This window comes from Sus scrofa, chromosome 13, assembly GCF_054392235.1.
Source record: "Sus scrofa isolate SSC_HxYL_T2T_F1_AM1 chromosome 13, Sscrofa_HxYL_maternal_Yorkshire_Landrace_v2.0, whole genome shotgun sequence".
Lineage (NCBI taxonomy): Eukaryota > Metazoa > Chordata > Mammalia > Artiodactyla > Suidae > Sus > Sus scrofa.
Window position 1 is genome coordinate 185,869,971 of NC_139395.1, and position 26,378 is coordinate 185,896,348.

The 26,378-nt window shown below is 32.0% G+C and overlaps 1 protein-coding gene, 1 long non-coding RNA gene and 1 pseudogene across 5 annotated transcripts in view; 1 reads left to right on the forward strand and 2 right to left on the reverse strand.

Annotated features, from left to right (window-relative positions):
* Window positions 1-26,378, reverse strand: part of CADM2 (cell adhesion molecule 2) — a 1,076,345-nt gene that overhangs the window by 805,739 nt on the left and 244,228 nt on the right. The gene's annotated exons all lie outside the window — the stretch shown is intronic.
* The window catches only part of LOC146397802 (uncharacterized), a 339,234-nt gene that overhangs the window by 261,851 nt on the left and 51,005 nt on the right, over window positions 1-26,378 (reverse strand). The gene's annotated exons all lie outside the window — the stretch shown is intronic.
* On the forward strand, window positions 18,005-18,093 carry LOC146397803 (small nucleolar RNA SNORA70; annotated as a pseudogene).

A 26,378-nucleotide genomic window follows, 5' to 3' on the forward strand; every position in this document is an offset into this window, starting at 1 on the left:
TACACATAAAAATGCCATCTTTCTTTTTCTTCTTTAATTGTTCAGTTTTATTTGGAATATAATAATTTAAAACAAAGTGACAGGAAAAAAATCATAGAGACAACAAAGCCCAATTTCTAATGTGTTAGGTAAAATAAGACAAATTTTACTTGGAAGGAAAAAAATGCATTATTTTCTGTACCCTTTTTGATCCTAATGGATATGATACTTTTGTTCACTTTTCATTTCAAGGATTGGATAGCATCTTGGCATCCTCCTGAGGCTTTATTCTGGCAACCTGGCAGCTTAGAAAGTCACCCAATATGCACATATTGGTACAGTGTGAAGGTTTTTTTTTCCCCCTCCTTTTGTGAGTATTGTCTATCTCTATGGAGCAGAAGAGCACGCTGGAAAAAAAGGCAAGGTGTGAACCAGCCTCTCACTGGCAGCTAGTCAGTAGGCTTTTGAGAAGAAAAGCATCCAAGGTAACAGAACAAGATGTCAGAAAGAAAATTTTTAGAATTAAAGAAAAAATGAGGAAAACCATGGAAATTGCCTGGGCATTAATTACCAGATATGGCCATTTACAACATTTTGTTCTCTGCCAGAACTTTTCTTAATGCTACAAATTCTGTCTTCTAATGTGCTCAGAGAACATTCTTTGCAGAGGCAAGGGCCAGTCTCTAAAAATCCAGGATAATCAGCTGTACACACAAACTTGGCCATTAAGATTTGTCATGTTGCCTCACACATAGACGGTGACCTCTGAGAAATCTAAATTCATGCCACAAATCTTTATTTCCCTACGCTTTCCGATACCTTGTATGTTACCACGTATATTTGTGATCATTGTACCTTCAAAACAGAGATATTTTTTACATAGAAGGAGCCACTTATCTTTAGAGAAAGGAGCACTATATACTTATATGACAGAAAATTATCTGAATTATAATCTGAAATAGTTCACTGATTACACGTTGTACTTGGTTGTATGACATTTCATTTTTGTCTGTATCACTACAAAGATAAATATATTGCTATATATATATATATATATATGGATTTTTAAAAATATCTTGAGAAGAAAACATTTATAAAAATGAGGAAACATAACAGAAGTAAATTTAATTATCATCCCCTATATCACACTGGTGAAGAAAAAATAGCTAAGGATACCACATCTCCAGGAAGTAACCATGATCCTCCAGACTCCTACCCTGGAATGAGACACTAACAAGTCAACAGAAAATTCTAAGTGTTAATTTTCTCTTCTGGCAATGAAAGAAAAACCTCAACATTATATTTTCAGACACTAAAGATAATATTCCTAACTATCTTCAAAACTTAACAAACATAAAAAAGAAGGACAGACAGATCCTACTAAGAGGAAGTAAATTGGTGATTGATTTTTACCATTTTTGTCTCTCTTCCTGAGCTATGTTACCAGTTTAAGTGTATATACTTGTGCTGTCTGAAATCAATTATATTAATGCAGGTGGTTTTTAAGAAGTAGTGCAATATGCTTTATAGGTACAGTTGTTATTATATGTAAAATAATAAATTTGCCTCACAGATAAAAGCATACAGTATTTTGAGTTTTGTCTTGTTTTGTTTTACCACATATCAGTTAAAGCATTCTGATTCATTAGTACTTTGTCTATACTTTGGGGTCAGATACAAAAATGTGGAATGCCGTTACAAAATAATAAAGATGTTAAGAGCAGCTGTCTGAATAGTTCCTGCCTTTAGTACCTGGCTCTGCCACCAACTGGCTGCATGAAATTTGGTTAAGGTATTTGACTTCTCTCTTCCTCAATTTCCTAATTTGTAAAATGAGCCTAAGTAATTGTGCCTACCACTCAGAGATGTTAGGCAAATAAAAATAGTTAATCTCTTGAAAATGGCCAAAAAAGTGCTGGCATATAGTGAACCCACTATAAATGTTGTAAAATATATTTTCAGAAGATGTTTTTAAAAATAAAACCTGACACAAATGTATCTATTTTTTCCAAGAAGTTAGTGGCAGAAGAAAATCAAAGTCAAAACACAGAAAGCAAATATAATGGCTTTTACAATGTGATAAAATACCACAATATCAAAAAGCAATAGAGTAACCAAAGCAGTTACCAAATGGAAGGCATGCACTAGCTAAATATTCAGTTAATCTTTTAATGTATTTGTAATGAGCCTCTATAATCTTCAAATGTTGGTGTTAATCAAAATTAGACTTTGTGAGCATTAAAAGGGCTTGTAAATTATGAGATTTCTGAGAGTGAAGATACCAAATACTGAGTAATCTCTGGAGGCCAACAATTTACTTTTGGAGGGTAGACTATTTTATAGCAGTTTGTAGAAAGTCCATATCCAAAAACTCATTTTCTATTGGTTTAGCTTTAGTCTTTGGCCTCAAGAGTTACAGCTTTTTGAATAGGAGCTCTTGCTTAGTTTCCACAGGTGCATTTCCTCCAGCAGATTTATATGCCTCATAAAAGCTTTATATTGCTCATAAATGCAGACTTTCAATCCTACAGGTACTGCTGATCTGGAAGTTTTATTTTATCTTTCAGGCCGATGAAAATGACACATCCTTGTTGGGAGATACTACTATGAATGACAGAGCAATGGAATAAAAAATTAGAAGAGACTGATCCTGATTGGGAAAAAAAAAAAAAATGCTGTGAGAATTGTGAAGTAGAAGTCCACAGGGAGTATGAGAACTGTTAACTGGGTGCTGCAGAGGTGGAAAGCGTCACAGTGAGAACCCACAGAAGGGTGAATACTGTCTGAGAAAGCAGGAGCAAGGAAATAGAATAGTGTGTCAAATAGAAAGGCAACAAGCTGGAGATGTGCTATATACTTAAGACTTCCTTACAATAATGTGTATTTATTCTCAGGATAGTCTAGGTACGCTCACATATCAGGCTAGGACAATTAGAATTTTTTTAAAGTGGGCTGGGATTTTCAAAATATCTATTACTGTACAAGCAGACTGTTTTAGAACTATAGATATAGTAAAAAATACTAGTAAGTGTTTATTACCTATGTGGTGAAATAGACACAACATGTTTACTATTTCTCTGTGTGTTGGGAAATAGGATTAGAAGCAGGGAAAGACTTGAACAGATTAGATAAGGACTTATTTTTATAGTCCAGCAAGAAGTAAAGACTGTAATGGGTGCTGGCAGTGGGGATATAGCAAAAAATTGATGTATTTTTAATGTGAAATGAAGTACATAGTGTTTAATGTATACCAGAACATTACTTATATTAGTTCACTTCTCACAAGGATCCAGTAAGGTAGGCACTACTATCTTCCCTCTTTTTCAGAAAAGAAAATATGTTTGTAGAAGAGTTAAGCTAAGTCTTCTAGCTATGAAGTGATGGAGCCATGATTCCTGGGCTTCCATGTATTTTTATATTGGTTTTTCTACCCAGAGGGAAAGCTAGTAATGGCTTCATGGGGGCTGAAATCTGGCTCATGCCCCATTAATCAAGTTAGGGCATATCTGCCACCTACAGGAATAAGGCTTCTTCTGATTTGTTTTAAAGTATCCCCTGGACTAATCTTACAGGATTTGGGCACTCTGACAGGAGAATATTTTAAGGACCATGCCAAATATACTATATATATATGGGGGATAAAGGAGTGTGATGAATCCAAGATGATTCCTAAGTTTCTCTTTTAAGCAATTGGACCCATGTTGGTATTGTTTACTGTTAGCAGTGAAAAATTTATAATGAGGGTGTGGTTATTATGTTAATTATATTACACAAATTAAAACATACTTGGAGATTAGTGCTAATATGATTTCACTTTATGTATACAAAAATCCAGTGGTGTAGGAAAACTGCCTTCACCCCTCACAAACTTACTTTCAGTCTTGGAGTCTGACTTGCACCAATCAAGCATATCAATAGCTCTGGCTCCTGGGTGAGATCGGCCATTGGGAAGCTCCAGCCAGAGATAAGAAGGAGGGAAGGTAGAATATTAGGACATTCATTTCCTCAGATGGCCACATTGCTTCACCAGAAAATCAGAGCTTCTTCCAAACAGTCTTTTCTACACACCTCTCTTTCTGTTTTTAGTCCATTCTGCAAATTGTTCCTCTCTTAGCTCATTTGATTGTAGGGATGGTCAGAACCTCCTATTGTTACTAACATTGTAACTGCACTATGCTTCTATTCTTACCACATCTTTCCCACATTTATAAATGAACCCTGTATTAAATTCTCCTTAAACACAATTTAATTACTTACAGTATCCAATCACTTTCTTGACTGGACTCTGACCCATGCAGTATTGTATTGAGTCCCTCCATTCACATCTAATGTAACTCTAGATCACACAGCTAATAAGTTCAATTTAGTCTGAGAAGTATATGCTGCTATGCAACAAAGAGAAGGAAGTAGCAAACTCTGAGGACTTAAGAAAAAGTTTTACAGAGCATTTAAAGTTCTAGAGTTTATCAGTTCAACAAACAGAAAAGATATAGCCAAGGAGCATCCTGTGCAAAGGCAGGGAAGAATAAAATAAAGGAAACTAGAGTATACTGCAAATAGATCTTTGATGCTGCCTTGCAGGGAACCAGGAACAGCAGAAAGTGAACTTATAAAGGTACCCAAGAGACTAGATAATAAGAGGGAAAAAAAAGGGTGGTCATCAGGAAGGAAACTTCAGGGTTTTACCAAGAACCTAAGTCTGACAGAGAAGAAAATTTAACTTGATTTCCCAAAGCCTTATCAAAATCACACAATAACTTTGATTTTAAAGATAGTAATATGTATGCACACATTTGCATACATTTCCTTTGCAATCATGCATCTATTGTACATATATTGATAGGTCATAGTGCAGTTATGTACCTCTGTACTAAGTGAAAACTAAATATTCTGCTAGTGCTACCTAGAGACCAAGTAATTTCAATGTTAGTGGCTAAAATTTTAAATGCAGAGTGACATTTAAAAGGATATGTACTCTAGTTTTTTTATTTGTTTTATTTCTTTATTTTTTATAGAAAGAGTTACTGTAATTGTTAGTGGGGGTTAAACCTTGTGACTGTATTAAGAAAAGAAGTAAAACATTGTCTTAACATACGGACTTGTACAAAATCTAAAATTGACACAATTTTTCCTAAGCTTGATGGCATTTTTACATAATGACAAACAAGTGTGCCATATTGATAAAAAACTGATTGAAATATCTTTATGATCTACGTGGTTCCTTGTTTATACAACACATTTAAATCAAGATTTTTTGTCTCTGTAATATTTTTGTCTCTAATTTTGAAGTTGGATCCAGAAAACACAGAATATGTTACAATACATATGAGAGTTTACCAGTGAAAATATAATGCCATGAAAGCAAGAGGGGTTTAGAGAGGGGTTTCTTATCAAATGAAAGAGTTTCATTTTTTTCTGAGAGGCAGGCAAGGCCAAAGTACCTGACACACAAAAAATTTGGTAATAGCTATTTTTTCTAAACAAAAAGTGAAGGGATATTCAATTTGAAATCTAATTGGACACTGAAGGCCAAAATAAATTCCTAAAAGAGGTAGGAATTAAATATCAAAATACAATAAAAAAATTTGGATAAACTAGACCCAAAAATTCTTCATGTACTACAACACTAGAGCTTTCATAATAACCCTATACAATAAAAAGAACACAAGTAAACACCCTCTCACACAAATGCCTTTCTAGATCATTAATAAAATCATCCATAAATATGCTATTTCTATTCATTTTGGATAAATTCAACATACTCAATAAATAGCTCCCCATATAATTACTAAAACTGGGAATATTCATAGATAAAGAACTGTGACAGTCCATTTCTATTTAGCATTGTATAATCAAAACTGTCCATCTATAAAAATAGAGATCTTAGATTTTGATCAATGACATTATTCCAGTTTTATTATTTGTGTTTAAATTAGTATTTTTTTAATCCAATCCCATAAACACTCAGAATATAGACCCAGTACTTTGCATTTAATTTGATATGTATTAATTAGTTTCCTTTAGGCAATTCCTTTCATTCATGGAATATATAAATTTAAACCATCTGAAAATATTGTTTTTGTAGTTTAAAATGGTTGAAGATGGAGTTCCCACTGTGATACAGTGGGATCAGTGGCATCTTTGGAGTGGCTGGACAAAGGTTCCATCCTCAGTCTGTAACAGTGGGTTAAAGGATCTGGCATTGCTGCAGCTGCAATACAGGCTGCAACTGTGGCTTAGATCTGATCCCTGGGCCAGGAACTCCATATGCCATGGGGTGGCAAAAAAGAAAAAAAAGTAAAATAAAATAAAGTTGAAGATTGGCAAGGTCAAATGACTGTACATAATATATGTATATATATTTACTCAACTTACATAGTTGTGTATTATTGTCTAAATGTGTCATTTATCGACTTAAATTTATTTTAAATTATCTTTGAAAAACATTAGTATTTTTATTCTTTATATAGAGAAAAGTATAAAGTACTTTACATTTCCTCAATAAAATATTAGTAAAAATTTTTTCTGGCTGCTTACCAAGTTATGGTTTAAATAAACAGAATAATATACCTTTAATATATAATATTTTACTGCAATTTCTTATATATTGAATACGAGTTTCTGATAATTCAAGTAAATTCCATTTCTTATTGAAGGCAGGAGGTAGTTTGACTTTACTATTGGGGACTTAGATCAAACTAGTGGAATAACTACTAAAAAAAATGTTTAGGAATGGCCAATATATTCTTTAGTATTAGTGAGTAAAAATAAAAGGCAAATATGTTGATATAAAATATACTGTAATATATAATAAATATTTATATTTATAAACTGAAATAATGACCCATACCAGCAACAAAATAATGGCAAATTTAAAATGTTCAGATGTAATAAGTTTACCTCATTTATATTGTTTTATGGGATTGTCAATATGATCATTATAGAATTCATTAGAAATTTAATGAGGATCCTTTATAGAGGTTCTCTCTCTTTTTCTCATGTTAACTTTCCTGTTCCACTGGAAAGTAAACTAAATGAGAATTAGAGCTATTAACTCTGAATATATTAATCACAAATGTCTGTTTAATCCATTAAAATTTTTCAGTTATCTCTTTGTACACTTCTAGAGGAACTGAGCAAATAAGATTAGGCAAAAAATTACAGCAAATAATAAATTTTAATTGTATGGTATTTAAAAAAAAATGTATGATGCTTTCTTTTTGTATTTTATTCTATGTGAAAGTAGACTTACAACATGTTATTTTGGTTTCAAATGAATAATTTTTTTTTCCAATGGACAAAGGGAAGATATTCTGGCAATGTGAAAGAATATTGGTTTAATATAATGCTGGGTAAATTAATACCAATAGTATAAATGTTGATTTAACCATTACTTAACTAGATGCTAAAGCCATCAAATGTCCTTTGTATTTTAAATTATAGTATGTGTGTTTTTTTCCCGGTTGTTTAAAAGTGGTGAGGGTTACTTTGCAAAAGTATTACTTTAACTAGACAGCTACTATGGAGAAAAAAAGGAAGAATGTTAAGAATATTCTGGATGGAGTTAGCTAGTAAATTTTTGATCTTGTAATTAGCCCACTTTATCTTAAATATCTCAGATCATAGCTAAATATAAGTTATCTAAGTTTGAGAAAGTATATAAATTCAGAACCTGATCTAAACATAAGCCCCAGCAATAGCTGTGTTTGGGACAGAAGATACTACCATATGATGTTAGATAACACTTGATCTAATATCGTTAAACCAACTACAAATGAAAATATTAAAGTGTAATGATGTAGAGAAATCAACTTGATAACAACAGTTTATTTTGTCTCACACTATAATATAGGAGGGAGCATTCAACTAAATTGTGTAGTAACAAAGATTAAAGAGGTATAAGACATTTTTTCTTGGAACTAAATAATTAGCCTACAAATTAAATATTTTTCATATACAATATTAATCTAAGACATTTCCTGTTAAAAAATTAGGTTGTATGATTTCTACTATTTTTAATCAAGATTAAATTCAGCCTTCTCTATTAGTAAACAAACTTATGATGAGAAAGTTGATTTAAGCATACCAAAAAACTAACATCAGATGTTTTCATTTGGTTCAATGGATCATGTTTTCATTAAAAATTTTATTCATCACCAAATTATAGACTATAAGCAATTTTATTCTAAATATTACTTGATTCTATCTTTGATTCATTTATGACTTACGTATTTTGTTTGTCTAAATCTCACCCTAATTTGGGGTCTGTGAATACACAAATTTATGGCCAAGCATAGCAGTATGTCCATAAAACGCAGTTAATAAACATTCATGTGATGAATAAATATTTGTTAAATGAACAAATATGAATATGACTGGTGTGGGAGTTCACAGGGGTATATGAGAGAAAATTCAGAAGGTTAACTTTCTGCATGCAGTGCAATAATATTATTTTCATTTGGTTTAAACATAAAATTGTAATTAATATTAAAATATTTACAATAATATTTTATGGTATTTTAGATTTTTGCTGGAAAACAGAATAATTCATAAACAAGTAATTGTTTTAAAATATTGTAGACTGAGAGGAATTTTCAAGTGTTTAACAAGAAGACAAGTTTTTATAATGTTATATAGAGATGGATTTTTGGTTAAATTTAATAATCTAATGAATAAAACTAATGTTAAATTATTCATATATTTCAAGAATCTTATATCTGCTTTACATAAGACACTGATCTAGCATCTCTGTTTTATCCACTATAGTCTTATATTGTAATACATGTTTGGCAAGTATTTGTTGAATTGAAATTAATTAGAAATATATTTCCATTCATTTTCAATTACACATTATAATAAAGAAAGACAACAAAGTGGCTAAATCAGCATCAGCAAAGATTTCAGAAATCTGACTTTGTCAAAGCTAAAATGAAGAACAAAAACAAACATCATTCACACTATTTAAAGTGGATGGCTAATTTATAAGCAATTAGGAAATTCTATTATAAGGTTAGAGTTACTGACCTAATTAATAATAATTCACAGTAAGATATTAAATCAAATATAAAATATAATTTTGTTTATTTAAGTTTTTTTAGGAAAAGAAAATTATTTGGAAATTATTTTTTAAATATTTATTCAATGTAAAAACAAACTCTAATACTCCAGAAATCCATGTAAATTATATTTCAATTCTTATTATAGTTGAAACTGTTTATATTACACTTATGGTATTTTCAGTGTAAATGGAAAAGTTTATTATTTATTCAAATATCTTATTTCATACTTTGAGCAATTAAATTCCCCTTTCACTGATTGCAGAATAAATATTTTCTTTTCCTTTAGCAATATATAGGAAAATCTAACATAATACCATGTTTTATTGTAGATTTTTTGATGAATCAACTAGACTGAAATTAATATAATGAAATGCTTTTATATATCTTCTCTATGGCCTTTTCAGAATATGATAGAAGTTAATCATGTTTTTAGAATGTCATTTTTTCTATCATATCTAGTACATATTATGTGCAGTACCAATCACAATAATAACCTTTTCATTATTGTTATATCTTCACACTTTTTTCTTTTTTAATATAATAAAAAAATAAAAATATATTCACATTTTAAACTCAATTTCTTTATGTCAGGGAATAAAAGTCATACCTTTTAAACATTTATATGTCATGAAGATATTAAAATTTAAGTTAAATTGATTTTTTAACAAATCAACACAGGTATAAAACAAAATATCAATAAAAACACAAAGAGTTGTAGCAACACATTTTTTCTTGCATGCATGCAACCACCAATAAAAAATATAAGCAAATTTCAAAAATCTAAAGGCAAAGGCAAAGTAACTTTGTCAGAAGTTTATTTTCTTGAGTCTCTTACCAACAGAATAAAGAATTGAAATTTTACATTTCCTTCAAAATATGTTCTGACTAAATTACCAGATTTACAGTCTATTCAATAACCATAATTGTATTTGTGAAAGATATTTACTAGAAATCTGGCTAACTTCTTACAAATTCTGGTTTATTAATTACCTCCTCCTCTCCTCGCATTAGACAAGTTTATATTTTTCGGCTCTTCTGAACATTACTTCTCATTCCAAATATCATGAGTTAAATGGCACCTATTTTAATTTGTGCCATTTAGAATTATTGATTTTACTCATTATATCTTAATACCAATGACAATTTAGGGGCAAATTTGAAAAGTAGTGTTTAAAACACACTCACTAACCAAACATATTTATATCAACAATCTTCAATCTTCTAAGTATCCCTCTTCTCAAATGTAGAGGGAAAGCATGGACTTTGAAATGAGGCAAATATGGATTTTAATTCCCTCATCACCACTTACTAGCTAGGTGACTTCTGACTTTTAATTAACCACTGCAAGCCACTATTATTCATAGATATGTTATTAACTTCTCTCTTGTTTGGCTCTTGGGAGGCTGAATATAATGCAATGCATGTAGAACACTGTTTGAAACATGATAGTTAATGTATTATAGTTAGTATACGTAAAAATACTCTTAATTGAAAGTCATTCAAATGCCATTAAATTTTAGGAAGAAAGGTAGAACAAGTAAAGAACACCAAAAGAATGTAGAATAGGAAAGAATTATTTTCCCTTAATTGTTGATCAAATGGTCAATTCCAAGGGAGACCACGTAGAGTCACACTGGTGGAAAGGTGGTGGGTTAAAAAGAAAGCCTCAGACTGAATTCTCATTTAGCTGGTATTTAGTTGACTCTCCAACTGTTTTAAGTTTTTATTGCATGTTCTTGAATCAACAAAGAACTGATCCAGACTTAAGCACTCTGGGATAATTTTTCTTTGATGGTTCACATGGTAACTTCATTATGGTTGCCTGGATTTCCCTAGCTAAGTAGAGGATTGCCTAGTTTTCCTGGCAAGACTCTTGCTTGTAAAGAATCATGTGGAAACAGCTATTGTACGGCTTGAGACTAATACTGCTTTCAAAGTATTATTTTTGTCTTTTGTAAAATAGATTAAAATAATAGGGATTTGGCCAATGTACGTTTTTATGCGAAAAAAAAACTATACTACATCAAGTCATCTTCTAAATCCCCATACTTGGCTAGATTTTGTAAAGAATTATTAATGCCTATTAATATTTTTCTATAGTTTTCAAAATGTTAGCAAATTAATGCTTCATAGCAGGATGGCAGGAAGTGTGGGAGTGAAGGATTTATTCAACAAGTAGCTAAAATGGATTCAGTGACTTTAGAAACCTCTGACATCCCAAAGGCCCTATCAAAAGAGATATTTAGGGATGGCAGCCTGCAATGGAAAGAACCAAAATTGTATCAGAGAATTTATGCTTATGCTTTAGTGTTCTAAATCATAACTTCAAAAATGAGAAATAGTGGCTAATGAGAAGTAATAAATTGTTATACACATAACCCAAAATGTTCTACAGAAATTGTTGTAAAAATAATTTTTGCAAGGTCAATAAAAATGAAATAAAATTTTACAATTTTATCTACTATTTAATCTGAATCTGTGCAAGATAGATAAATGAAAAGATTTGAATATTTCATTTAAATACATTGAACCAGAGGAAGTTCAATCGATGCTTATTTTAAAACCTTTTACTGTGCAAGGTTTTTGGCTGAGGTTTTTACCTCTCTTTATTCAAAAGGACCCAAGAGAGACATTATCCTTCAGTCAAGTACACAACCCTTGCATGTTGCTGAAATGTTTGCCATGCTATTTGTTATAATAAACTAGAGACTGTCTTTACATAAAAATTTGCCTATTAAATATTTAAATAACAAAAACAACAAAGAAGATTGAATCTGATCTATCAGAATAAATTATTATCTGAATTATATTCTTATAGTAACTCATATGAGAAAAAAAAAGGATTATGCAAAGTATACGAAGAGGACAGTAGGCCTCCTCCCCCAATTTTTTATTCTAATATACTGGGGATGTTGATTTTTCTCCCTCCTTTATTATGGACAGGTCCCTACCAGATACATATTCACCTTGGTTTGAGGGGACATTAGTTATGGCTGAACACTCTGATTCCTCACTCCATCTGGACAATTTAATGAGCAGGCTCCCTTTTTCGACACCAAATGAGATAATGCATACAAAATCACTTTGAAGAGCATAAAGTACTTTATAAATGCAGAGTATTATTACTTTAAGACAAGTAATTAGCACTTTTAGCAATAAAGAAGTACCACTTGATAATATTAATGCAAGAATGATAAATCTTTAGAAATGACCTTCTAATCAGTTGGGCACTTACCTAGGTGAACAGTATAGTAATTTAAGTTATACTATCTTACATTCCTGATGAGAATTCAAGAAATTTTATAAGAACCAGACATGTCAGGCTATCAACATATATATATACTCTTGTGTTTTTCATTGAATATTTAGAACTCTGAAAAATATCATTCATTAAACAAATCATTCATAAATATTTGTTAGTAGCTATTTAAAATAAAAGATATGCAATGCTACTGAAATGTAGAAATAATATAAATATTTTAGAGAAAAAACATCTATTTAATCCAATTTATTTTTTAATATAAAATGTCTCTATATGCTTTTTGTGAATTTCTGTGACAGTGTAAGCCTATTCTTTCTAAATGGGTGCATTTCCTTTTTCAATTTTAATCTTACTGATATCTCGATATACCAATATATGTGTTATTTTCATTCATTTAAAATGTAATTTTGAAGATATATTTTGAATATATTCTAAATAAAACAAGGTCATCAGCATACAGTAATTTAAGAAGTCTTGAAGTGTTTTAAGTAATGGATTGAATCACTAAAATAAAAAGAATGAAATAACCATATGAGAAGTTGGAATAATACTAACAAAAATGTTTTGTGTGAAGGAACTGCTCAGATTTGAACTGTTAGAACTTGGATCCTGTACAATTTCATTTAGGCTTAGACTTTACAATTAAAAAAAATTACAAGTATATCTACAATGACAAGATAATGTTAAAACCCAGGCATCTCCCAAGATAGAGAGTCAACTACATTTTCAGAAGACTAAAAAACTATTATCAAGCAATCCTTAGTGAGTTTTAATCTTTTCAAAATTTGTTCAGAATTTTAACATTTGATCATTTATTAGATTAATGCCTTAAATATGTTATAGTATTTTAAATTGAAATATAGTTAATGTACAATAGTATGTTAGTTTTATAAACAGTGATTCAACTTTGCATACTTTATGAAATGATCAGCACAATATCGCTGGTAACCAACTGTCCCTAATACTGTAACATTAAGTTATTGCAACAATATAGACCATATTATTTATGCTCTATATTATATCCCCATGGTTTATGTATTTTATAAGTGGAGATTTTTACCTCTTAAATGACAGGAGGGTTCCCTTTTCTCCAGTTATGTGATAGTCTTAATACATGGTCAATATACTTGAAACAATAAAGAAACCGAGAAGTGAATTTCATGGTATTCCTTTAAACAATAAGATTTATATATAAGAATAAAATCAAGCTTTTTATAGAATGGGGGTTACATAGCAATACTGTCCTTTTCACCTCTCTGAACACACAAATCTCTCCCTATAGTAAAAACAAGAAACAAACAACCAACAAAATTTGAACAAATGTAACAACAAAAAAGAAACACATGCAACTTAACAGAAAAAAAAAGAGAACTTAAATAGCATTAATCTGATTTCCTAAAACATAATTTTACCCAGGTAGTTAGGGAGTCCATGTAAAAAAGTTTTTACCCCAAAAGTTTACACGACTTCATAAGAACACTTAAAAAAACTTTATAGATTCTTCCAATTCACAAATTTTATATAAGAAATATTCAAATTGAACTTTTGATTTCCTTAACTATAGGAGAAATGAGACTTGACTAAGGGATGTTATCTTGAGCATGCAGCTGTCCTATTATTATCAGCTGAATCACCTTTCACAAGACACTTAAAAGAAAGATCTAGAAAGGAATATTGGATTCTAAATATACTCAAGTAAATTTCTTATATGCTAGTTCTAGATGTAGAGTACATGCCTTTAGTTTTTCCTTCATAAAATAAAAATCTCCAGGAATATAATTTTTTTTTATTAATTAAGCCATATAATTGAAAGAGATAAGGATATTATTTGGTTTATTTAAATCCAAAAATAATAAAAAAATGGTACTTTTTTTACTTTCAGTGACACTATCTAGTGGTATACTTAACCTAAGTTATTTTATCAGCTATGTTTTGTTGACCAGCTGAACCGTATTGCCCAACCTTAAACAATAAAGAACATCAATTGGTTGATATTAGATTTTCATTAACGAAACGTATTTTAGGATTCTAAATTTTCCTGATCATTGCTTTCAAACTTTAAGCTTTCTTTTAAAAATATATGCCTAATGGAATTTTTTTCCCCAGAATATTTATTTTCATAAAGCCAGAATGTTCTCTGAAATCATGTATCAGGTATTTCCTCAACAATGAATGTTCTGTCATCATCTAGGTTAATCTGATTTTCAATATTCTCTTATTTTTTAAGCACTGAACTTCTGTTGATGTTACATGGAGGTCATACTCTCAAGTTTATTATCCTTAATAAAATTTTATTGCTGATTTTCACTCAATCTCAAGAGTAAGGTAAATCTATACATTTATAATTAAACACATGGATACTTAGGAGATAATTCTCAAATAATAAAAGAGGTTAAATTACAACACTCATTTTACTTTTCTATATGCTCAAAATTTGTGCTATATAATTTTGATACTTTAGCCCTAAATGCTTATGAATAAATATTGTGATAACATTAAAATGATGACCAATTTTGAAATAACAAATGTATATATCACACAAACAAAATCTTCTTTATCAAGTGTCCTAGAAGACTGAGAAAACAAGTAGAATTTTGAAATGGCTTAATTTCAGAATAACTAACTTGGTAAATTTGTCCCACTGAGAATGCTGTATCAAACTCAGAGATGGGTTCCCTATTAGAAGTATCCACAGACCATTCATTTTGTTATATAAATTGCCTCCAAAATAAGAACCATTAACTTACTCTGATGAAACTGAATGTTACTGATGTTGTCTAACTGAATATTTTACAGACAATAACAATTATGTCAAAAGTTGAGATATGATAGCACTAATACACATTTTGTTAATTTCTGTGACCTTTACAAATAATTTTCACAAACTAAAATAAATACATGCTCCTATCATAAGTAGATGATTTCAAGTTAAAAAAATTATCATGCCAAAAAACACCAAGTCACAAATGTAAACCTAGAGATAAACATCTAATTCCTCTCCATCTACTCAGATATATAACAGTATAGTCAATAAAGCAACAGCACAAAAAGTTATTTAAACTTTTATCTCAAATATTTATCATCAGACTGCACTTAAATTTCTCAACAAAACTAATATCGCATTTTATGAATGCTAGTAAACCGTAGGCAGACAAAGAAAAGAAGAAAAATTTCCTTACAGAATGGCATCATGCATTCATGTCAGAAATCTCATTCATCCATACTATAAAGATACTTTCTCTGTAATATATTCCTTAAATAATATAATTTATTAATGCTATAATCAAAACTTAAGGGAACTAATACTTTAATTTTTAAAGTAGATTTCCAGCTCATAAATTTCAATGTACATTAATAACCTCCATGAATACAACTAATATTTAATAAAGAAGCTTTCCTGATATTTGCATTTCATTGTAAAAGCTGTTTTCTCTTTTGAAATGATTTTTGAAGAGTCACTTACTTAAAATACTTTTAATATCTTAGACCAAATCAGCATTTGTTTAAAAATGAACGACAAAATAAAATAATTCCCTAATTCTACAAAAACTCTTTTAATAATTACAAAAGCTTTTCTAATAGAACTTTAAGAATAGACTGATTCACTAATTTCTCTTAAAATCTTATTATTAAACATTAAGTCACTCAAGTATATTTCATTCGATCTACATTTAATATTACATTGCTTAAAAAATGAGATCCATCATATTTCTGAGATTAAAAATCTAAATTCTAAAGGTTTTTTGGTAAAGCAGACTTCATTTCTAGACCTAATGTAATATTATCTTTCACTATTTTATATACTCTTCAGTCTTAATAGCTGAAATCTGTGAAAAATCACATCTCCATTTATGTTTTTTAAATAATCTTCCATAGGCGGTGATGTCCACTAACAACAGCCATGTCAGAGCAAGTCATTGGCATCCATATACAAAGCATCCTAATTTACTTATGTGCTAGCTCGGAATGACATAATTATAAAACATAAAAACAGCAAAATACTTACCCCTCAGTAGTCATGGGTCTACCTTCAAATAGCTTTTAAGTATTTGAATAAGACTCCCGGTGATAGAGTGCTATAACTCACTAATTTATGTCTTTGCATGATTCAGCATTCAATCTGGTGCTGAAGCCAAGTCTGCTTCTTTACTTACCCACAGGACACTAATAAAAAAGCATATAATACAGCATATCCAGGAATTCTGATTAGCCTTCAGTTACTCACCTATAAGAGAGACAAAGAAGAAAGATAATAGTATTAAAAATACTTAACATTTCGTTACACTCAGGGAGCATCATGATATAAAACGGTGCTCCTTACTGCCTTGCATATATATATATATATATATATATATATATATATATATATATATATATATATGGCAATTTTTCAGAGTAAATTATATTTGAGAATTTTACATTGTTAAGATTTTAAGAAGGTCTTTATGTGGCAGGAAATAATCAACAGCCGCCAGAACACAGTATGTTAATATTCCAAGTGCATTACCTTAGACAATATTTTCTTAAATTACTTCATTAAAACAAATGTTCCAGTCAAGCATTTGTTCACTGTCATCCAAGCTATTGAGTGGGCTGGTTGACTTTTCCCTTTGGGCCCTTCCCTACATTCAAAGAGCTCAGAGGAAAGACAGGTTATCCCAAGGGAAGCTATAACTTCACTTCTCTAACCTCCGGGAGCTGAACCACCACAAGCTGCTCTCCTTCACTGGTCTGAGACCACACTGTTTACTTTCCAGAATTCTTTCTCTATCATTTATTTTTTTCTGCCATAAGTAGGTATTAAAATGATGAGAATGGTTGGAGCTGAAAAATACAAAATTTGACATGAGAAGTGAAAAATAATTTACGGAAATTGTGGTTTATTACATATTCATTAAAATGGGATTCTATCCCTCTCTAGGATGCACATTTTGGCAAGCTGGTAAGTTTGTTTGTTTTGTTTTCTTTTGTTTTGTTTTTTGTCTTTCCTAGAGCCACTCCCGTGGCATATGGAGGTTTCCAGGCTAGGGGTCGAATCGGAGCTGTAGCCACCGGCCTACGCCAGAGCCACAGCAACGGGGGATCCGAGCCGCATCTGTGACCTACACCACAGTTCACTGCAACACTGGATCCTTATCCCACTGAGCAATGCCAGGGATTGAAGCCGCAACCTCATGGTTCCTAGTCGGATTTGTTAACCACTTAACCACGACGGGAACTCCCAAGCTGGTAAGTTTTTTAAGGAAAATTCTAGAGAGTTACAGGGTTTTTTCCTCTCTTCTAGAAATTAATACACTACAATAGTAGATGCCTTTATTTTATTTCTTTATTTACATTTTTTTTTGGTAAAACAACTACATTTCTTGAACTTATAATGTATCAAGTCAGAAGAGAGTTTTCATGAACACTGTTGCAGTTAACTCTCACAGTAGTCCTATAAAGAAATACCATTATCACTTCTATCTTTAAATTGAGAAAACACACAGTAGTAGTAAATAGTGAGACTGGTGTATGAGCCCAAAGTGTTTTCTAAATATAATAAATAAACAAAAGAATCCAAAGACAATTTTAAAAGAATTACACAGGGTTAATCATTTTCTAAACAACTACAGTGTTCATTTAATGACCAGGATTTTCAAGAGCCTCCAAAATGCTCCCTCATTAATATGTCTTTACTCCATGTTGATAAAATCATGGGGGCCTGCTGTTCAATGGTTGAAAATAGCAGCCTTCTCAGTACTGTAATGAACCTATTGCCTGTATAGGTTGACCTAAGGAGCCTTGGAGGCAGCCCTTTCCAGTGGACGTGTATGATTGCCATGTTGTCCCCACTCTAGGCTCCAGACAGGTATGTGTGGTACCTTTGGCATGCCCCAGGACACAGTGGCCAGGGTCTGCATTGGCCAGATCTTAATGTCCATCCGCACCAAGCTGCAGAACAAGGAGCATGTGAGTGAGGCCCTATGCAGGATCAAGTTCAAGTTTCTTGGCCGCCAGAAGATCCACATCTCCAAGTGGGGATTTACTAAATTCAACATGGATGAATTTGAAAACATGGTGGCAGAAAGCAGATAATCCCCAATGGCTGTGGGGTCAAAAACATCCCTAATTATGGCCCCTGGACAAATGATGGGCCCTGCACTCATGAGAACCCTGGCACTGTCCCCTCCTTACACCCACCAATAAATCTTACTTTCCTGTCCAAAAAATAAATAATAAAAATAAAAAATAAATAAAAGCATAGTAGAATGAAAGCATAAAATTCTATACTTTAAATCCACATTATTTTTTAGAAAGCATGACCTTTGAGAAAGAGAACACATCTTTTAAAAGAAAGAATTAAGATGGTATGCAATTATTCTGACTTGGAATTAAGTAATTATTAAACTGGAATTAATTTGATCAATCAGAATTTGCCTAGTTAGAAGACACTTTTCAAGTCAATTTTTCCATTATGTACAGAATGAAAAGTTGTCATCACTGTGAGGCAACATAGACAAGCATCTCAATATCCTTACCTGCAACACCAGGAGCATTCTCATAATTATTTTTTTTTCTTATTTTAAATCACAAATCACTGAAATGGTGTATTAGTTAAGTACGTTTCTAATACATGCAGGTACAGTTATCACTACGAGTTGATCTCACTCTTCCAACAGTCCTGCATTCCCTTCATTCTGTCTAGTCTGGAAGGTAAAAGCTGTTATGCTCTATAATTTGGTTGGCCTGAGTTTAAATTCTACTCTCTAATCTTTGGTATTTGTATGGACTTAGGAAAGCTAACATCTCTAACCCTCAGTCACCTAATTCTTAAAATGGCCATAATGGTCCTTATCAAATATTGTTTAATAAATATTAGCTATTTATTCAAAAATATTACTTAAGGGCCTGCTAAATACTAGATTCTCTAAAAAATATATATCTGGAGTTGCTTAGAGTCTAGTACACAGCTTAAGTTGCTTATTCATGCCCGAAGCTCACTTCCTAAGAGAAGGGATTTTATATTACTTCTGCCTCTACAGCCCTTCCTGCTAAGAACTTCTCTGTCAATGGAGACCCCCAATTATATTTACATCAACCTCATCAATGACCTTTCTCACACAGAATCCATCAATATCTTGAAAAACAATAATATATGTATAGAGAAAGAGCCAATGATGGCTGGTAGGGAAGACCCAATTGTAGTGTAGCTAACTATACACACAGGAGCTCTTTTACATGTCCCCAAACTATGTTAACTATCTAATAGTTAACATATTATAAGCGACTTTATTGAAAATTTTTAAACCACAACCTGAAAAGGAGTTTAAAATTACAGTTAAGTGGTAAAAACATGTATTTTCATCTTTTGCAACTAATTTTACAATTCCACATATTCTTTAAAAGTAAACTTTAGAAAAATATGCAACTGAAATATTTTAATATAATTAAGATACCAAAAAAAATCTCCAGTTTCATTTAAATATTCTGCCCACTTTATATATTTAGTTATTCCTAGAATGGACATCTTAATTTCTCTTCCAATTATAATGTAAGAGATGCTACAGAAGTGAGAAAGACAAATAGTTCTAATAATTTATATTGATATATATATAAGAACACGAGGTGAGAGAGGTATTTGATCCTTTGTGGGGAGAAGCAGTGGGGAGTTCAATAAGGAGCTAGTGCTACTATAGATGGATGATCAACCGGGTCAACTCTGAGCTGCACTGTGTTTCTCCCACAGTGCCCTGGGAATAACATCATCTATCCTGAAAAAACTGAGGCAGCATAACAGCAGAGACCTCCCAATGCCGGCCAGGTTTCAACAAAGTAAGAAAGGATAGCAGCAGAACCTGCTGTGGCTAAAGAGCTGATACAACAGAGGCAGGCCAACATACCCAGGAGTGGCTCCAAAGACAATTGAACAAAATCTACACAGAACAAATAAGAGCTGTCAGCATGGTTACCTATGTGATCAATTTTTAAAAGACCACTATATCCTCTTAGATCATTAATTAGCCACCAAAAATACAATAGAAAACATAACTTGAGATGTTAGTACAGAGGGGGAAAAAAGCAAAAAGAACAGAAAAAAAGAAAAATATCTATAAAATGATATCAAGAAATAAATTTAGAGAGAGATTTTGCCATGGTGGGATGATACCCCCAAATAATATATAATTCTAATGAAATTAAAATGAAAACATTAATATAACTTTTGAGGATGTTAATGAGATTATATACTACAGATTATCAAATGAATGTCTATAAATATTAAGTCAGTTATTGAAAGGTGAGCAAATTGAATCCAAGAGAGTCCTCTTAATAGCACATCAATTTTGTGATTTGCAAATTCTTTGTAATTGATAATTGGCAATGGATAATTCTCACACCAAAGTACAGCATGGACACTTATTATCAGGTTTTGGAAGACATCATTTGGTGATTTTTTGACATTCCATGCCAAAAGAACCCATAAATAATTAGAATTTAGTGTTTCGCTATCAGATTTTTATCATTCAAACAGACTCCAAGGCACAGAGATCCCAGGAGGCCAAACGTCACTCAGACATCCATGATGGCAGGCAACAGATGATCAAAAAGCAATATAGCAAATGACTATGTTCTGAAAATGTTCATTGTTATTACAGGGGAAGTGTCAAAGAGCCATCCACATGACAGATTCTATATTTGATTTCGTCTCAAAGTGGGATGTGACTATTTTTTCAGTTTAGAAATTTGGCCTCTATTTCACTTTGCTGCAGATTGTACAATCAGAAGAATGAAAGAAAGAGACAGAGACAGAGACAAATCACTAGGAGTCACTGATAATAATATAATCCAGGCACTCAATCTTGAGAGAGAAAATGGTGGTATGATTGCCACACCCCGTGATCACTATGCAGACAGAGCTGGTTAGTCCAGACTAGGTTTTGAATTAATACATTTTATTCCACTGTATTTTTTTACAGTTGTTTAATGGGAATATTTCATGCTCCATCCATGGGATTAACAATTCATTATTTTTACATGAATATAGTGTATTGGCACAAAACTGAAATTTGTGTTCCTGAGCAAAGTTATGTATCACATAATAAAAGCTTAGATTATATAAATCACCATAACTGATCAGTACTTACTACATGTCCATGTTTAAGGCATTTTAGGATATCTACAACATAAGAGAAAGATGCTATTCTTATATAGAGCTGTTTGGAAATCTCAAGTCCATAGCACAGAAATGTATGTTTTTTACAAATGTAAAGGGACTGGTTTATATTTTTACAGTTTCGTAGTTAACAAAATGCTTAATTCTATAAACACTATACTAAGTTATACTGCTCATTCGATATTCCATATGTAGACATTTAATCTCAATGTCATATATATGTTAAGTGTTTGAAATAAAAGAGAGGCTGCAATAATCAATGTGGAAGGTAACATATGGCAGTTAAATGTTTACTGTTGGGGCTTTATAATCAAAGTTCAAATCCTTGTTCTAACAGTGGCTATCTGTGGAACTTTGGAAAATTTACTAACTTCTGTATAATCCAGGCACTTTATCTGTAAAATAGGGATAATAGTGTTTAATTAGATGGTAAATTTTGAGGATTAACTGAGGTAATCCATACAGAACTTCAGAATGGTGCTTGGCATGTGTTAGTGCGAAGTGCTGTGTATCACTCATTGTATATTGGTTTGCTGAGAGTGGTATAATACTTATAATATTTGTTAAATAATGATATGCTTTTATGAGTAAATATTTCTACTATTTATTTAATTATTTGAATTATTAGATTTTATTAATAGTTATTCATATTTCCAATTTGACTAATAATATATTTTGTGAAACAAGGCAGTATTAGCAATACCACCTTTAATTTTTTTTTTTTTTTTTGTCTTTTTAGGGCCATACCTGCAGCATATGGAGGTTCCCAGGTTCCCAGGCGTCGAATCAGAGCTGTAGCCGCTGGACTATGCCACAGCCACAGCAATGCCAGATCTGAGTAACGTCTGTGACCTACACCACAGCTCACGGAAATGCCGGATCCTTAACCCAGTGAGTGGGGCCAGGAATTGAACCTGCATCCTCATGGATGCTATTCAGATTCATTTATGCTGAGCCACAATGTGAACTCCCACATTTAATTTTTAAAGAAAGAACCTTCCTAAGCCACTGTGTGTTTTGTTTCTACCTCTTGTTTCTCAAGATCCAAGATTAATAAAGTCGAAATAAAGAAAAGGTTGCATCTCTGAACATTGTCAATAAAAATTAATCAAATGTATCCTATTTCTCTAATATACATAAAGCAATGAAAAAGTGTCATCATTGGATAGAAAAGTAGAAATTAGATTAAAGTATTTTGTGTTTCCAACATACTTTTAATAAACTATTTTAAAAAATAATTTTAAGTTTACAGAAAACTTAAACTCCTTGTCCACAGATCAGATCCAAGCCACAGTTGCGGCCTCTATCACAGCTGCAGCAACACCAGATCCTTTAACCCAGTCTCTGTGTTGTAAAATGTCAATGAATTTTGATAAAAACATAGTCATATAACCACCATTATGTGATCCTATAGAATAGTTTCTATGACCTATAGATTCCCCGTACTCTATGTATTTCTCTACCCCCCTCAACTCCTGACAATCATCGATCTTATTACTATCCCTATAGCTTTCCAAAATGTCATATAGTTGGAATCATATAGTAAGTAGCCTTTTCAGATTAGCTTCTTTTACTTAGTAAGATGTATTTAAAGTTTCCTCCATGTATTCTTGTGGTTTGATAGCTCATATATTCTTATCACTGAATAATATTCCCTTATAAGATTGTATCACAGTCTGTTAATACATTTATACATTTAACTATTAGAGGCCACCTTGGTTGCTTCCAATTTTGGCAATTATAAACAAAGCTGCTCTAAATACTGGTGCATAGGTTTTTGGGTAGACATAAATGTTCAAATAATATGCGTAAATATCTACAAGTGCAGTCACTGGGTTATATGGTAAATCTTTGTTTAGCTTTGTAAGAAAATGCCAAACTGTCTTCCAAAGTATCCGCACGATTTTGCATTACCACCTACAATTAGTGAGAGTGTCTGTTATTTCACATCTTCACTAGCATTTGGTATGATGAGCGCTTGGAGTTTTAGTATTCATAGGAGTGTGTAGTGATGTTTCATTGTTGTTTTAATTTGCAATTTCCTGAAGTAATATAGTATAGGGCATCTTTCTATACGATTATTTGTCATCCATGTATCTTTGGTGAGATGTCTATTGAGATCTTTCGACCATTTTTTTTTTTTTGATTGGTCTGTTTTGTTTTCTAATTGTTGAGATGTCTTCATACATTTGGACACAAAGTTACTGTCAAATATGTCTCAGAAATATTTTCTCTCAGCCTTTGGCTCGTCTTTTTTTTAAATAATTTTTATTTATATATTTGTCTTTCAGGTCCGCACCCATGGCACATGGAAGTGCCAGGGTAGGGGTCAGATTGGAGCTACAGCTGTCAGCCTATGCCATCGCCACAGCAATGTGGGATCCGAGCCACTGTGACCTAACCCACAGCCCACAGCTTGTGGCAATGCTGGATATCCAACCCATTGAGTAAGGCCAGGGATCAAACCCGCATCCTCCTGGATACTAGTCAGGTTCATTACTGCTGAGACACAACAGAAACTCCCTTTTCATAATTTTTAAACTGAAGAACTGCAAAATGAGACTGTACAAGTTCTGATTACTCATGGTAAAGATCACAAACAATGCAAGTTCTGAAGAAAATTTCTTAAAGAAGTTTGCATGAGGTACATAATATTCCATATAAAGTCCTTCTCTGATCCTTTCAAGAAATATCTCTGAGCTGCTTGTGATCATGTCCCTATCTTCCTTTCGCTGACAGTTTTAAAAATATTTAATTTATTAGCGACTATGCAGTATGTTGACCAATAAAAAGAGCATTTCATTCTTGCATTGGACATTACTGAAGCAAAACAAACTTGAAACAAAACACTTCAAAGAAAGGAATGCAAGGGAGTAGAATTGTGAAGCTGATATGCTGACATTCCAAATACAAATCCCTCAATTATTATCCCCTTTTTGAAAAAGAAATAACATATTTTTCTCTTATTTTTTAGAAGTCTGGGCTCAAAGAATAACAAAAGCTGCCCATCTCTAACTCTTTTTTTGGCTAACCGGTCAATAAAGCTCCTCAAAGTAATATCCTACGTCTGTGTCCTTCCTGGAACCCAGGAAGACAGATGCTGACTATAATATCTTAGAGGTTCTGACCTGGGTTTGACCATCCCTGAACTCATTTTCCTTCCTTTTTTTATATCTAGTCTCTTCTTTTCTTCTGACTTGGTCTGTTTTGATTACTCCATGTTTAAATATACTCCAAATAGCTCTCTAAAATATAGAAAAGTATGTAGCTATGGAAATCTAAAGAGTTGATACAGCAATGTCATAGCTGATACCACTATTAAGCTTCTCTCTCATATGGATTAAGGATACTTTTCAAATAAAGAAAAATGTAATTTAATACTTGTACATCTAATATGGAAAAAAAATTCCCAGTTTTTATGAGCTGAATTGTGTTTCCCCCAAAAATTCATATGTTTTAAGTCCCCAGTACCTCAGGAGGTGACTGTATTTAGAGATAAAGCCTTTAAAGAGGTAAAGGTAATATTAGGTCCTGTGGATGGGCCTTAATCCAACATAATTGGTGTCCTTACAAGAAAAAAAGAATTAGGATGGAGAAAGTACACAGACCTGAGGACACAGTGAGAAAGGTGGCCATGCATAATGCACAGAGAGAGGCCTCAGAAAAAATCAAACCTGACAATATTTTGATCTTGAACTTTTAGTATCCAAAACTGAAAAAATTAATCCCTGCTGTTTAAGCAACTGAGTTCATGTTATCATGTTGTGGTAACCTGAGCAAACTGGTATATCCGAATTCTTCATATGTCTACCTATTAACAACAAGAAGGTTGAAAATGACATGAGGCTACAGATTAAAAAGCAAACAAACAAAAATGCCAACTCTTTCTTATATTTAAAATATTTTTAATGGGATTATACATAATGCTTAATATCTTCCAATTTTCCCTCTATGAGCAGTATGTGTTAATACTGCTGTTAATGAGACGTAAAAATAAAGAACAGCAGTCGAAAGGGTCTCCTGAAGCATTTGATGGAGCTGTTCCTTTCTCTCTGCACCTGCTTAGTTAAGCTTTTTAAGCAGAAGTCTATTTGTTACATAACTGGATAATGACTTAATTTGAATGAGTTAACAATTTCACACCTTCTAAGCATAAGGTGAATACTAAGTAAAATCACTAATCTAATATCCTCACATAGGTCATTTTTATTACCTATAATGGAACAATGAGATAAACTTGCACTTTCAAATTCAAACACTCGATTACTTGCACTAATGGAGGGGATAAGAACCATAGATAATGTGAGACAGTGTCATTTAGGCTTAGCTTTGGAATATGTTTTGTGTTCTCATTTCTTCCCATTTGATAGTTTAACGTTCCACATCCAACCAAATAATGAAGTCACAGTATTTAAAACAAATACCAAGATCTCTGAAGGCTATCATGGTACGTCTGAGCCTAAGACTTCTTTATAATATACTCCTTGATGAAGAAACAAGAAATAAATCCTGTAGGTTTTTGTAAAAGGGAATAAATCTTGTAAGTTTTTAAATGTGCCGTTTTTCAGGCTAGGCTAGAGCCGGGGAAGGAGGAACCCCCATTATATTTCTATTGCCTAATCTCTGCTACTGCCAGTCTGAAATGATTTCCCAACATCACAGTGACCAATCTGGGTTAAATATGAGAAATGTCATTATTTCCTGAGACCCCAATGTCTTTTTCATCAGTTTAATGTCACAAGTTAGCTTACCGACTCATTATTAATGCTGAAAATAATGGATAGACTGCTTATAAAGAGATAGAATGCCTTATTAGTAATGTACAATGCTAATAGGTAAAGGGCAATTGTATATCTTTGTCAGAACATAATTTAAGTCCCAACTCCAATATCTTCTCCACAGTGTTCATGGCATTCAAAATAAGACA